General features: G+C 45.5%; 1 long non-coding RNA gene across 1 annotated transcript; it reads right to left on the reverse strand.

The window, feature by feature from the left end:
• Positions 1 to 10,542: 10,542 nt before the first annotated feature.
• On the reverse strand, positions 10,543 to 11,418 carry LOC105530872. The gene is made up of 2 exons (XR_001004701.1): positions 11,372 to 11,418; positions 10,543 to 10,926 (listed from the first exon to the last, which is right to left on the reverse strand). It is a non-coding gene; the product is annotated as an uncharacterized LOC105530872 (long non-coding RNA).
• Positions 11,419 to 14,363: the final 2,945 nt, after the last annotated feature.

Raw genomic sequence — 14,363 nt, forward strand, 5'->3', positions numbered from 1 at the left:
ACTAGGCAGTAGCCAGTCAGTGGTCACCATGGGCTTTGTGTGAGTCCCGTACTGGCTTCAGGTCTGACCTGGCACAATCCCAGTGGTGGTGACCAGAGGGATGCTTGAGTCACTCTTCCCCAAGCTACAGGAAGCTCTGCACGCAGAGAAAGTAAGGGAAGAGAACAAGAGTCTCTTCCTAGTAATCCAGAGAATTCTTCTGGATCTTTTCCAAGACCACCAAGGCAGTACCTCTACACGTCTGCAAAAGCCACACCATGACTGGGCTTGGGGTGCCCCCTAATGAAGATATGGCTGCAATGACTGAAAACTTAAATTCTAATACCCAAGTCCCTTAGAATACCTGAAAAACCTTCCCAAGAAGGACAGGTACAAACAAGCTCAGACCATGAACACTACAATAAATACTTAATTATTCAATGCCCAGACACTGATCAACATCCACAAGCATCAAGACCATCCACGAAAACATGACCTCACCAAACAAACTAAATAAGGCACCAGGGACCAACCCTGCAGAGACAGAGGTATATGACCTTTCAGAAAAAGAATTCAAAATAGCCGTTTTGAAGAAACTCAAAGAAAATCAAAATAACACAGAGAAGGAATTCAGAATCCTATCATAAATTTAGCAAAGAGATTGAAATAATTAAAAAGACAAGCAGAAATTTTAGAGCTGAAAATACAATTGACATACTGAAGAATGCATTAGAGCCTCTCACCAGCAGAATTGACCAAGCAGAAGAAAGAATTAGTGAGCTTGAAGACAGGCTATTTGCATATACACAGTCAGAGGAGACAAAATAAAAAAGAACTCAGCACACCTCTAAGATCTAGAAAATAGCCTCAAATGGTCAAATCTAAGAAGTAGTGACCTTAAAGAGGAGATAGAGAGAGAGAGGTTAGAGTAGAAAGTTTATTCAAAGGGATAATAACAGAAAACTTTCCAAATCTAGATAAAGATATCAATATTCAAGTACAAGAAGGTTATATAATACCAAATAGATTTAACCCAAATAAGGCCACCTCAAGGCATTTAATAATCAAACTCCTAAAGTTCAAGGATAAAGACAGGATCCTAAAAGCAGCATGATAAAAGAAACAAATAACGTACAGTGGAGCTTCAATCCATCTCGAAGCAGACTTTTCAGTGGAGACTTCATAGGCCAGTAGAGGGTGGCATGATATACTTAAAGTGCTTAAGGAAAAAAGTTTATCCTAAAATAGCATATGCAGTGAAAATATCCTCCAAACATGAAGGAGAAACAAAGGCTTTCCCAGACAAAAAATCATAAACTCTAAACCTGTCTTATAAGAAACACTAAAAGAAGTTCTTCAATCTGTAAGAAAAGGAGACTGATGAGCAATAAGAAATCATCAGAAGGTGCAAAACTCACTGGTAATAGTAAATACACAGAAAAACACAGAATATTAACACTATAATAGTGATGGGTAAACTATTCATATCTTGAGTAGAAAGACTAAAAGATGAACCAATTAAAATAATAACTATAACAACTTTTCAAGACATAGATAGTCCAACAAGATATAAATAGAAATACTAAAAAGTTTAAAAGCAAGGGGACAAAGTTAAAGTGTAGGGTTTTTATGAGTTTTCTCTTTGTTGGTTACATTGGCTGTTTATACAATCAATGTTAAGTTGTCATCAGTTTAAAGTAATGAGTTATAAGGAATTATTTGCAAGCCTCATGGTAATCTCAAATCAAAAAATATACGATGGATACCAAAAAAAAAAAAAAAGAAAAAAACACAAAAAGCAAGAAATTAAAACATACTACCAGAGAAAATCACCTTCACTAAAAAGAACACAGGAAGGAAAAAATGAAGGAAAGGAAGACCAGAAAACAAATAATAAAATAGCAGGAGTAAGTCCTTACTTATCAATAATAATATTGAATATAAATGGTCTAAATTCACCCATCAAAAGGCATAGGGTGGTGAATGGACTAAAAAACCAAGACTCAATGATCTGTTGCCTTTAAAAAACACACTTCACCTATAAAGAAACACACTACTGAAAATAAAGAGATGGAAAAAGATATTCCATGCAAACAGAAATCAAAAAAAGAGCAGGAATAGCTACGCATACATCAGACAAAATAAATTTCAAGACTAAAACTATAAAAAGAGACAAAGAAGGTCATTACATAATGACAAAGGAGTCAGTTGAACAAGAAGATATAACAATTATAAATATATATGCACCTGAAACTGGAGCACCTAGATATATAAAGAAAATATTATTAGAGCTAAAGAGAGAGATAAACCCAAACACAATAATAGCTGGACCTCAGTACCCTGTTTTCAGCATCAGACAGCATCTAGACAGAAAATCAAAAAAGAAACATCAGACTTCATCTGCACTATAAGCCGAATGGATCTAACAGTTATTTACAGAACATTTCACCCAAGAGCTGCGGAATACACATTCTTCTCTTCAGCGCATGAATCATTCTCAAGGATAGACGATATGTTAGGTCACAAAATGAGTCCAAAAAATTTTTTTAACGAAATTATATCAAGTAACTTTTCTGATGACAATGGAATAAAACTAGAAATCAATAACAAGAGGAATTTTGGAAACTATACAAACACAGAGAAATTAAATATCTGCCTGAATCACCAGTGGGTCAATGAAAAAATTAAGAAGGAAACTGAAAAATGTCTTGAAACAAATAATAATGGAAACAAAACATACCAAAACCTATGGGATACAGCAAAAGCAGTACTAAGAGGAAAATGTATAGCTACATCAAAAAGGTAGAAAAACCTCAAACAACCTCACAATGCATCTTAAAGAACTAGAAAACCAAAAGCAAACCAAACTCAAAATTAATAAAAGAAAATAAATATCAGAGCAGAAAAAAATGAAACTGAAATGAAGAAAACAATACCAAACATCAACAAAATGAAGTTTTTTTGGCCGGGCGCGGTGGCTCATGCCTGTAATCCCAGCACTTTGGGAGGCCGAGGCGGGTGGATCATGAGGTCAGGAGACTGAAACTATCCTGGCTAACACGGTGAAACCCAATCTCTACTAAAAATATTAAAAATTAGCTGGGTGTGGTGGCAGGCACCTGTAGTCCCAGCTACTTGGGAGGCTGAGGCAGGAGAATGGCATGAACTCAGGAGGCGGAGGTTGCAGTGAGCCGAGATCACACCACTGCACTCCAGCGTGGGTGACAGAGCGAGACTCTTTCCCACATTCCCCCCGCTAAAAAAAGGAAAGTGTTTTCTACTTGCAAAGATAAAATCTACAAACCTTTGGCCAGACTTAGGAAAAGAGAAAGAAGACCCAAATAAATAAAATCAGAGAGGAAAAAGGAGACATTTCAACCATTACTGCAGAAATTCAAAAGGTCTTTAGAGGCTTCTAGGAGCAACTATATGCCAATAAATTGGAAAAGCTAGAAGAAATGGGTAAACTCCTAGAGATGCACAACTTACCAAGACTGAACCATGAAGAAATCCAAAACCCGACAGACCAATGACAAGTAACAAGATTGAAGCCAGGCCAGGTGCAGGGGCTCACGCCTGTAATCCCAGCACTTTGGGAGGCCGAGACGGGTGGATCACAAGGTCAGGAGATCGAGACAATCCTGGCTAACATGGTAAAACCCAGTCTCTACTAAAAATACAAAAAACTAGCCAGGCGTGGTGGCGGTGCCTGTAGTCCCAGCTACTCAGGAGGCTGAGGCAGGACAATGGCGGGAACCCGGGAGGCGGAGCTTGCAGTGAGCTGAGATCCCGCCACTGCACTCCAGCCTGGGAGACAGAGCGAGACTCCATCTCAAAAAAAAAAAAAAAAAAAAAAAACCAAAAAACAAGATTGAAGCCATAATAAAAATCCCAGCAAAGAAAAGCCCAGGACCAGATGGCTTTACTGCAGAATGTTACCAGACATTTAACAAAGAACTGATACCAGTCCTCTTCAAACTATTCCAAAAAATAAAGGAGAAGGGAAAACTTCCAAACTCATTCCAAACTCATTCCACAAGGCCAGTATTGCCCTGATACAAACACCAGACAAAGACATACCGAAAAAAGAAACTACAGGCCCCAATGAACCTTGATGTAAAAATCCTCGACCAAATCCTAGCAAGCCAAATTGAATATATTAAAAAGACATTCAACATGACTAAGGGGGATTTATCCCAGGGATGCAAGGATGGTTTCTGGTAGGCAAATCAATCCATGTGATCATTTCAATTGATGCCGAAGAAGTATTTGATAAAATTCAACATTCTTCATGATTACAACTCTCAAAAAACTGGGTATAGTTGGAAAATATCTCAACACAATAAAAGCCATAGATGACAGACCCACAGCTAGTATCACATTGAATGTGGAAAAACTGAAAGCGTTTCCATGAAGATCTGGAGCACGACAAAGATGCCCTTTTTTTTTTTTTTTTTTCAGATGGAGTCTCACTCTGTTACTCAGGCTGGAGTACAATGGTGCAATCTCAGCTCACTGCAACCTCTGCCTCCTGGGTTCAAATAATTCTCCTGCCTCAACCTCCCAAGTAGCTGGGATTACAGGTGCCCACCGCCATGCCTGGCTAAGTTTTGTACTTTTGGTAGAAATGGGGTTTTACCATGTTGGTCAGGCTGGTCTTGAACTCCTGACCTCAAATAATCCACCCTCTTCGACCTCCCAAAGTGCTGGAATTACAGGTGTGAGCCACCACACCTGGCCAAGGATGCCCACTTTCACCATTGTTATTCAACATACTACTGGAAGTCCTAGCTAGAACAATCAAAAAAGAGAAAGAAATAAAGGACATCCAAATTGGAACGCAAGAAGTCAAATTCTCATTTGAATTTGTGTGCAGATGATGTGATCTTATCATTGAACTCTGGCAATGCTGCAGCCGATCCATGTCATTACACATTTGTCCAACCCCATGGAACTCACAACACCAAGAGTGAGCCCTTATGTAAACTGTGTACTCTGGCTGGTGATGAGGTGTAGGTTCATTGATGTAAAAATGCCCCACTCTGGTGAGGGTGTTTACAGTGGGGTTTACACTATACGTGTTGGGGGCAGGCAACTTATGGGAACTCTGAACCTTCCTCTCAATTTAGCTGTGAGCCTAAAACTGGTCTGAAAAATAGTCTTCTTTGGCTCACAATCAAAGAAGGCTAAAAAGAATTTGATGTCTTATGACTTGCAGTTAACATGATAATACTATTATCAACCTCCTGCCCTTAAAACTTTACCAAAGAACAGAACTGGATGCCAAGAGTAAATACTGCTCTGCCTTCCGGACCCACAGCTGCCATTTTCCCTCTCCTCCTGTCGCTGGCTCGTCTCGGGACAACCTGCTGTGTGCCTGTGGCCACTGCATTTCTGCTCTTAATCATCTGCTTTGTGAGCCTAGAAATGACAGTCATGCATGCAAGAATGATACTTAGATTACAAGCAAAGACGACGTGAGTGAGAACACAGGACGTTTGTGTGGCTTCTCAGAGCTGGGGACATCTGTTCCAGCAGCTGGAGGCTTGCTTCTCTGTGTCCTTACGGGCTCCCGGCTGCGTGTAAGTATTAGAGGACTCCCCTCCACTTTCTTTCACTGAGAGCTCATCGCCTCTGTCACTCTCTGTAAGCGTCTTAAGCGTGGGTGTCCCACTTTACAGAGTCATAAATCCTCTCACAGTGACTCACAACACAGGGACCTCAATTCAAGTACATTTTGGACTGGAAAGCTGAATTTGTGACAGGCAAAGTTACAAGAAGGAGATTTCAGCCAGATTATTATTATATTATTATAATATTATATATAAATAATATATTAATATTATTATTATTATTATTTGTGAGACAGAGTCTCGCTCTGTAGCCCAGGCTGGAGTGCAGTGGTGCAATCTCAGCTCAATGCAACCTCCACGTCCCAGTTTCAAGAGATTCTCCTGCCTCAGCCCCCTGAGCAGCTGGGATTACAGGTGTCCACTTGCACCTGTCAGGATGGGCGGCTGAGGTCCTCAGGTGCTATGGAGCCTCTGCTTTCTCAGCCCACCGTGGTTGGGTCAGGCTGTTCACATTGCAGTTCTTGGGAACTGTTTGGGATTCTCTTACTATAAGAGGGTTTGTTTTCAATGCCTAAGCCTTCTTTTATCCTACATGGGGTTTGTGACAAGCCACAGTCTTATTGGGGTGATACAAGTTAATAACCACAGGCTAATTTTTGCCAGGAGAGCATGTGGAGAGGACACCAACCACCTGGCGAGCTCTGCACCGAGAGTGATCCCAACTGCACTTAGATCCAGCCACCTGCTGGGAGGTCCTCCAACAGTATTTTTAACGGCATGGCAATGTGAGCACTCACCTCTGAATTCCCTGTTAAAATGCACATCTCTGGCTGCATCCAGGATACGATGGAGTCAGGGAGAATCTCTCATGTCAGGACACAGAATCCCTATGTTTAAGGAATAGCTGCAGTGACTCTTCTGGGCCCAGAGGCTGGACGCTGCCATGGCTATCTCCACACAGCCATCTCATTAGCACTCTGGGGCCTGCTCCGATCCAGATTTGAGGAATACAAAGCTGAGAACGTTGATGAGGCTTAGTGGCCTGTCCCAAACTATACAGACAGCAGAAAACAGAGCTGCAATAATGAACTGTGAACGACCCTCAGCGTTTTATCTACTGAGTCACAACCACCACTGAGGACCACGCTGTGGGGATTGATGACCGAGGCTCCACATTCCCGCCCTCCGGAGCTCTCAGGTGTGGGGATTGATGACTGAGGCTCCACATTCCCACCCTCCAGAGCTCTCAGGTGTGGGGATTGATGAACAAGGTTCCACGACCCATTCCCGCCCTCCAGAGCTCTCAGCTGTGGGGATTGATGACCCAGGCTCCACGGCCCAGTCCCGCCCTCCGGAGCTCTCAGGTGTGGGGATTGATGAACAAGGTTCCACGACCCAGTCCCGCCCTCCGGAGCTCTCAGGTGTGGGGATTGATGACTGAGGCTCCACGACCCACTCCCGCCCTCCGGAGCTCTCAGGTGTGGGGATTGATGACCGAGGCTCCACGGCCCCCTCCCCCCCTCCGGAGCCCTCAGGGAGCAGGCCTGGATGATGAATTCATCGGCCCGCGGCTGTGTGCATTCAACTATTCAGTTTCTGCTGCTGAAGCGTTTGGAGGCACCGTTTGGGCCTGAGAACCCATTCTAAAGTGTTTGCCACGCATCGTGGCCCACCAGCAGCAGGGCTGCCTCACTGTGCCAAGGCCAAGGACAGGCATGACACACGGTGACGCCAGCAAGATGGGCTCTGAAGGGAGGCCCTTAACACACCTCCTTCGTGACCTTTGAGGAACTGAGCACAGTCAGCTGTTCTGTGCACAAATAGGTTTAATTGGGCTGGGCGCGGAGGCTCATGCCTGTAATCCCGGTACTTTGGGAGGCTGAGGCAGGCGGATCACTCGAGGTCAGCAGTTTGAGACCAGCCCGGCCAACATAGTGCAACCCTGTCTCTACCGAAAATACAAAAATTAGCCGGGCATGGTGGTGTGCGCCTGTAATCCAAGCTACTCGGGTGACTGAGGCGGGAGGCTTGAACCCGGGAGGCGGAGGTTGCAGTGAGCCAAGATTGTGCCACTGCACTCCAGCCTGGGTGACAGAGTGAGACCCTGTTTAAAAAAGAAAGTGGGGGCTGGGGACAGACAAATAGCTTTAATTTCATTTGTCTGAAGAGGTGAAAAGTCACCCTTTCTTGCTGAGAATATTAGACTTCTGCAAATTGTTCTCACTTCTTTCTGTTGCCTCAATTTATAAGATTCATCGCCTCAGTCTAAAAGGCCCATGTGTTTCCTGGTGTTATATCAGGTTTAAAATACTTAAAATACTCAGTTAAGAAAACCATTCTAATTTATAATAAAAATCCTAAAGCTCAGCACGGGGAAATGTTAATACCATAGGAAAGTTCAAATAGAATTCTATTTCCACAGAAGAAAATGCTATGACAAAAACTAAGATAAAAAACTTCAGGTTGGAGAGCTTCTGTCTCCACTCTTTGCTTAGGAATATACTTTTAGCAGCATTCCTTTTTTCCCCCAGAAAAATAAAGATTTTAAGCAGAAAAATAATTTTTTCAAGACCCCTCACAAATGAACAATAACACTCGGTTCGGGCTCATGTTGAGTACAAATTTCGTATAGAAATGTTTGGGCCAGCTGCAATGGCTCACACCTTAATCCCAGTACTTTGGGAGGCTGAGGCAGGAAGACAGCTCAGGGCCAAGAGTCCAACACCAGCCTGGGCAACATAGTGAGACCCCATCTCTATAAAAACAAAAAAAGTTAGCTGCCCATGGTGGCATGCACCTGTAGAACCAGCTACTCTGGAGGCTGAGATGGGAGGATCACTTGAGCCCAGGAATTGAAGGCTGCAGTGAGCTGAGAGTGCACCACTGCCCTCCAGCCTGGGCGACAGAGGGTGACCCCATCTCAAAAACACAAACACACAAAAAAGAAGAGAAATGTTTGTGTCTACAAATTTTCAACTCCAAGTTTTTCTTGGTAGGAAGCCAGGTGAGGGTGGAGGAGGGGGTCTTGGGGTCAGAGGAAGAGAGAAGCCCAGGTGGCCCGATGGCTGGGTGTCATCATGGCCGTTGCCTTATCTGCTCTGAGAGTGGGCTGGTGGTGACATGCAGGAGCACCAGGTCTCACCCTCACCGCAGTGTTCACGCAGCCCAGGCCCAAGCACACGGGACGGGAAGGAGCGTCTTCCTCCCACATCCTGGCGGCGCTTTTCATCTGCTCTGAACCGCTTTCTCCCTGGGCTGCCTCAGCGCAAACCCCATAAGCCTGCGAGGCCCATGTCCTTTTCCAGTGTGGGTATGGGGCTCAAGGCCACCCCTCCTGTGCCGAGCTGGTTCGAGGCCCACACTTGACCCTTGGGGTTATCATTGGAGACACCGGAGGCCACAGGGTCCTGAAGACCCCAACCCTGTGTGCAGGGCCCCGTATTTAACATTCTAATCCGAACTCAGCCCAATCTGAAGACAGAGGGTGATCTCCAAGCTCCAATGGCTCAGAAACGTGCAAAGGCACCTCCATGCTCCTCCAGGACGTGGAATGGCCACAAGAGGACAGGTGCGTCCCCAGGGAACGAGGCTCCAAGCCTGTTTCCATGAGGAGGGAGTTTCCAAGGCTCCTGGTCTCAGTCTCCCTGCAGCTCCTACCTCAGCCCCTTCTCCCCAGGGGAGGAGCATGGGGAGCGGCCCCTCCCTCACATCTGGGCTCTCCCGTGAGACCTGCCCCAGGAGCACGGCTCTGTGCTCACTCACAGGGCGTTCTGGGAGCTGCATCCTCCAGGAGTCCTGGTGCCCTGACACCCTGTGGGTAGGTGGGGGCTGAGTGCATCTGACCCCCTGGGGTGGGGGTTGAGTGCATTTGACACCCTGGGGTGGGGGTTGAGTGCATCTGACCCCCTGGGGTGGGGGTTGAGTGCATTTCACACCCTGTGGGGGGTGGGGGAGCAGCTGAGCGCATCTGACACCCTAGGGTGGGGGAATGTGTGCACTGACTCGAGTGGCCTTCACAAGCCCACGTGGCAACAAACCCAGTACCGGTCTCTGGCATAGCTCCTGCAGGTGAGGCCGTGGCTGTGGGTCCCACCTGCCTGGTTTGTGAGCCGTTTCTCAGTGCGTTCTCACCCGGGGGATGGGTGGGAGGACGTGTTCTACGTTAGTTCCCCCAAGCCCCAGTGCACCTGGGAACTTTCATAGAGGCGGCGCTGCTGGTGGAAGGGGAGGGGACACCGGGGAAGACACAGGATGGCCCTAATGCTGTGACCGGTCTGCCCTGGTACATCCCAACCCGCTCCAGGGCAGGGGACTGCACCTGGCAGTCCTACTGACCACTTCTTTCATTTTCTGTATTTTGTGATGTTTTGGCATCTTACAGAGCTTGCTGGCCAGGCCTGGGACAGGCTGTCCTCCTGGGGTCAGCCCATTCTTAAAGATAGGAAGGGCTTGCCTGGGAGCTCATGTCCAGACCAAACAGCCAGAGTCCACACCCCCAACCCCTCCTCAGCTACTCTCACACACAAGCCCCACCCTTTATCACCCCTGGGCCCAGTACCAGGCAACTGGAGACCACCGTGACAGCACAAAGCCCACTGGAAGGACTCAAACCAGTGCAGTGAAGCGGCTCCCTCTGCCCCAACCTGCCTTCCCCGCGAACCACAGTCAAGGCGCCGACCTCGGCTTCCACGTGCTCCTGTGCCGCCCACCCTGGTGCTCCCGAGGCCCTATGTGGTGTGCCCTGATCCCCCGCTGGGGCCCGTGAGCAGACCGAGGAATCCAAGGCACCTGGGAGTGGGAAGAGACACCCCAACTTAGAAGCTCTGTGCGGGGGGAGCTTCAGGAGCGGGTGAGGGCAGTTCCTCACTTGACGGTGGGAGGTGTCAGCCCTGGGTACCGCGTGCAGAGCTAGGATCCCTGATTCACAGGAGAAAACGCCTCATCAGACACCCGCTGTGGAGAAAGAAAAAAGCAATCCAGGCACGCCAGGAGCACTGGCACTTTCTGCATGATTTATTTCATCTCGGCATGAACTGACAGACATACAAGGCTCTGCACTATTTATGCCCAGGATTTTAAAACTCAAGCATTAATAAATACATTACGCAGATCACAACAGCTGGCCTGAACTTGGCCTTCAACAGGTGTAGTGTACCTTTAATAAATGGTAACATTTGAGAATCGCTTAGAGCTTGAATAGGCTTTGGAGGAGCTTTGATCTCACATGAGAACCCGTCTCCTGTTTTATGTGCGTTCCATCCAAATCCATTCACTTGGCGTGTCTGAAGCCAGCACAGTGTCTGTGCCGGGTGCCTGAAGGCTGCACAGCCCAGACTTCCTCCCGGATGTGGAAAACGTGGAAATGATGTGGCCACTGAAAGAAATTCAAGGCAACTGAAACAACTGCAGATTTCCATTTTCAGCTCGTGTTATCTTCTTATGAATAATAACATTGCAGAAGGGGGAAAATCAGAAAGTTGATTGATTTTTAACCCAAAAATAAAACGTTTTGTAAGCTAGGAAAGCATCTAAAATTAACAAGAACACAAAAATGCACTTTTGCTTACATTTGCTCTACTAAGCTCTTACAAGAGATTATGTCTTGAATCTCTCTCGACTTCAGGAAGACAAAAGAACGCTGCAAACATCCTATTTCCAAATCGTTTACAGGAAGTGACTGACAGATTCAATGGTTGCTACCAGAATTACTGAAGTGATACCAGAAATTAGCAGAAACAGAGCAGATGATTAATTTCTTATTTGTAGCCAAACTGATACAGTCACGAGTTTTAGTTAAGTAGCCAAAGGATTTCCACAACATTCATTTTCTTGGAGAAGTCGGTGCCTCCACAGACTCAGAAACCAAATCCTGAAGTTCCAAATCCAGCTCTACAAAGCTGCAGGAAGCAGTGCAGAGTGGAGGGCTGTTCCCAAGATGAAGAATAAAACCGGAAGGAAAAGGAGGAAGGTTCAAGCTCATTCCTCTGCATCCCAAATGAACCTTGATTGGCAATAGAGAAGGGATTGCTGTCAACTGAGCAAAAGGTCAGGCTTCCGTGCATAACATTTTCCCCAAAGGACACCACTGCCTTTCCAGACACTTGGAAAGGCCCCTGCATATGGGTTAATTTCATGAGTCAGACATTTGGAAACGCCCCAGCATATGGGTTAATTTCATGAGAAGTGTGGATAGCTGTTATCAAGGCACCAGCCTCATCTAACTCTTTTAACGGGTGGATGACCAGGAATATTTTTGCACCAACCTTTTTCCTACACAGCGTTGGATGCACACTTAGACCATCACTTTGAATTCGAAAAGATCCTACCTGGGGCATCCGCCGGTGCCAGGCAGTCTCAGCAATGCCTCTGCCCTCCCCGCAGCAGTCCCAGAATCAAAGCCTTGGAGGGTGTGGCTTTTCTCTGTTTCATGGGTGCAAACCCTAGCGGCTCCACACCCCAGGGACCGGCCCCCCAAAAGCAAAAACGTGGCTCATGGCATGGCAGGTCCTCTAGTATGTGTTTCTATGTGATATCACTATTTAGAAACATGGTGTACACTATTCTATATATTTCCACAATAGGTTGGCTGGACATCCTTTAATGGTTGGTATTAATTCCTTTCTCTTATTCTTTAGGTTTCTTCGTGCATTTTGTTGTGAGGTGACAGGGAGTACCTGGGGCTTTGCTGCCGGGGCCCCACAGGAGGCTGTGCTACGTCTAGTGTGGGCATTCCTTCACTAAATGAAATGCTGGAAAGCCACAGGAACTGCACGTGACTGCAGCCACCACTTCTCATATCCTCTTGCGGGGACAGTGTTACTCTGGAAGCCCAATTTCCACATTGCATTTTCAAACAATAAACATTACAGGAATGATTTCACAAGTAAAATCACAGTGATAATAGCATATGAGTTTGATATTTAAGGACTGAAAATATTAGCCTGGTCCTGGTCCCATTTCATATAAAAATTTCTACCATTAATAATAAAATTCTAGAGGGAAAGGCAGGACAGTGTGAATGGTACATTGCTGAAAATGAACATTATTTGTCTCCTTTTGCTGTAAATACTGTTTCTACAACCATTTCTCCAGTATACTCCTATAAAAGGCGAATCAAGTCAGGCGGTATGAAGTGTTTTTCTTTCCCAAGATGATTAACCAAGTTGCCAAGCTATCCCCTCAGTTCATGAGTAACCATGGGCAAGCAAACACATCCCCAGAACATACTCTAACCCAGATCATAAATTCCAGTCCCCGAGTCATGCATAAGGTTCAAGCTGATCACTTCTAAACACACTTAACTGAGACCTCTCATAACGACAGACTCTTTAAAAAGCATAACCTATTTTTCAATTACCCACTGATTTCTACAGAGATGGCAGTTCCCATCACTGGATTAACAAACAAATAATATTAAAGTAGGCATGATTTTAACTAGTTACGTTCCAGTCACTTTCATTTACTTTTACAGTAAGAGAATGGGTTGGATTCGGAGTTCAAATGTTTGCCTCTATTTGTGAGCATGAATCTCATCCTCAAACTCGTAATAGTAAGTCCTCTGTATACACACTTGAAAAGTAAAATGTCAAAACAAATGAGAAACGACCCAAACGACTTGTTTTTAATCCTCATACCCTGTCAATGCAGTGAGCCTCATGTTAATTCTATCAGGGTATTTTGGAATTTAATTCAATACAATTAAGTACATGCAGTTTACTTCCTAATCTATGGTGATAAGCATGTCACTTCCTTGTTATAAACCTTCCTATGCCCACTATCACTCGGCCACACTTTCTTAGAATAATGATTGTAAAAATTAATCTCCCTCATCAGAACTACACGATCCATATTTAAAACATCATAAACAGTGGGTTCAAAATGTGCCTACACTTTCTTTTGATAGAACTGTCAAAACAAAATGATTTTCCCCGTTTTTTAGGAATAATATTTTATCTTGTTCCAGAATATGAAAGCGGCCAGGGATACGGAGTGGGCTATCAAAGATTGCTTTTTAGACAAGCACCCCGGTAAGTTTTTCTTACTTATGATGTGCTGTTTGGTAACATTTAGCCACTAAAGACTTAAAATTTAAATAATGGTAAATCATCGCTACATCAGTTAACATCCCTTAAACTGAAAATATGAAAGCCCCGTTGGTCCAACAGTGCGCCGGAGCTGCTCTAGGCACGTGCGTTTGAGTAGCAATGGTGTGGGGAAAGAAATACTTCCAATGCATATTGGACAAGAAACCTTACTGGTAATCAAAGATTTTACCTTTAATGCTTATTAAATTACTCTTTTTGGAGTTGAGCCAACCAAAGCAAGCACATGGTACGAAATTTTCAACTAAATTAGAAAGAGCTTTACTTATCAGTTATAATTTTAAATCTCAAGCCAAAAATAAAAAGCGTGACCCTCTCTGCGTGCTTCCCCTGATAGTTCGCGGCGACCTACTTCTGCGTCCCAGGCTTCTGCACACAGCCTCGGTGCTCTGCGGGGTTCGGGACACCCCGGGGCCGGCTGCAGGCTGCCTCAGGACCCCGCACTGTGCCCTGAGGATGACCCTTTGGATCCCACAGCCTTCTCTGTGTCCCGTGTCCAGTCTGTCAAGGGACCCATACGCACACCACCTGGGTCTCAAGGCATCGACCCCCAGAAGCAAAGAGAAGCAAAAGGAAAGCAAAGCGGAAGCGGCCCTGAGAGCGTCCTCGGGACTCCTTCGAAGCATCCACACCACCAGCACGGCTAGCGCCCCGACTCCCCGCGTCCTCCTCCGTGGGCTCGATGGGGCCCGGGCCCCGCACCCCCCTG

The sequence above is a fragment of the Mandrillus leucophaeus genome, unplaced genomic scaffold (genome assembly GCF_000951045.1).
Source record: "Mandrillus leucophaeus isolate KB7577 unplaced genomic scaffold, Mleu.le_1.0 Scaffold85, whole genome shotgun sequence".
NCBI classification, from domain to species: Eukaryota; Metazoa; Chordata; class Mammalia; order Primates; family Cercopithecidae; genus Mandrillus; species Mandrillus leucophaeus.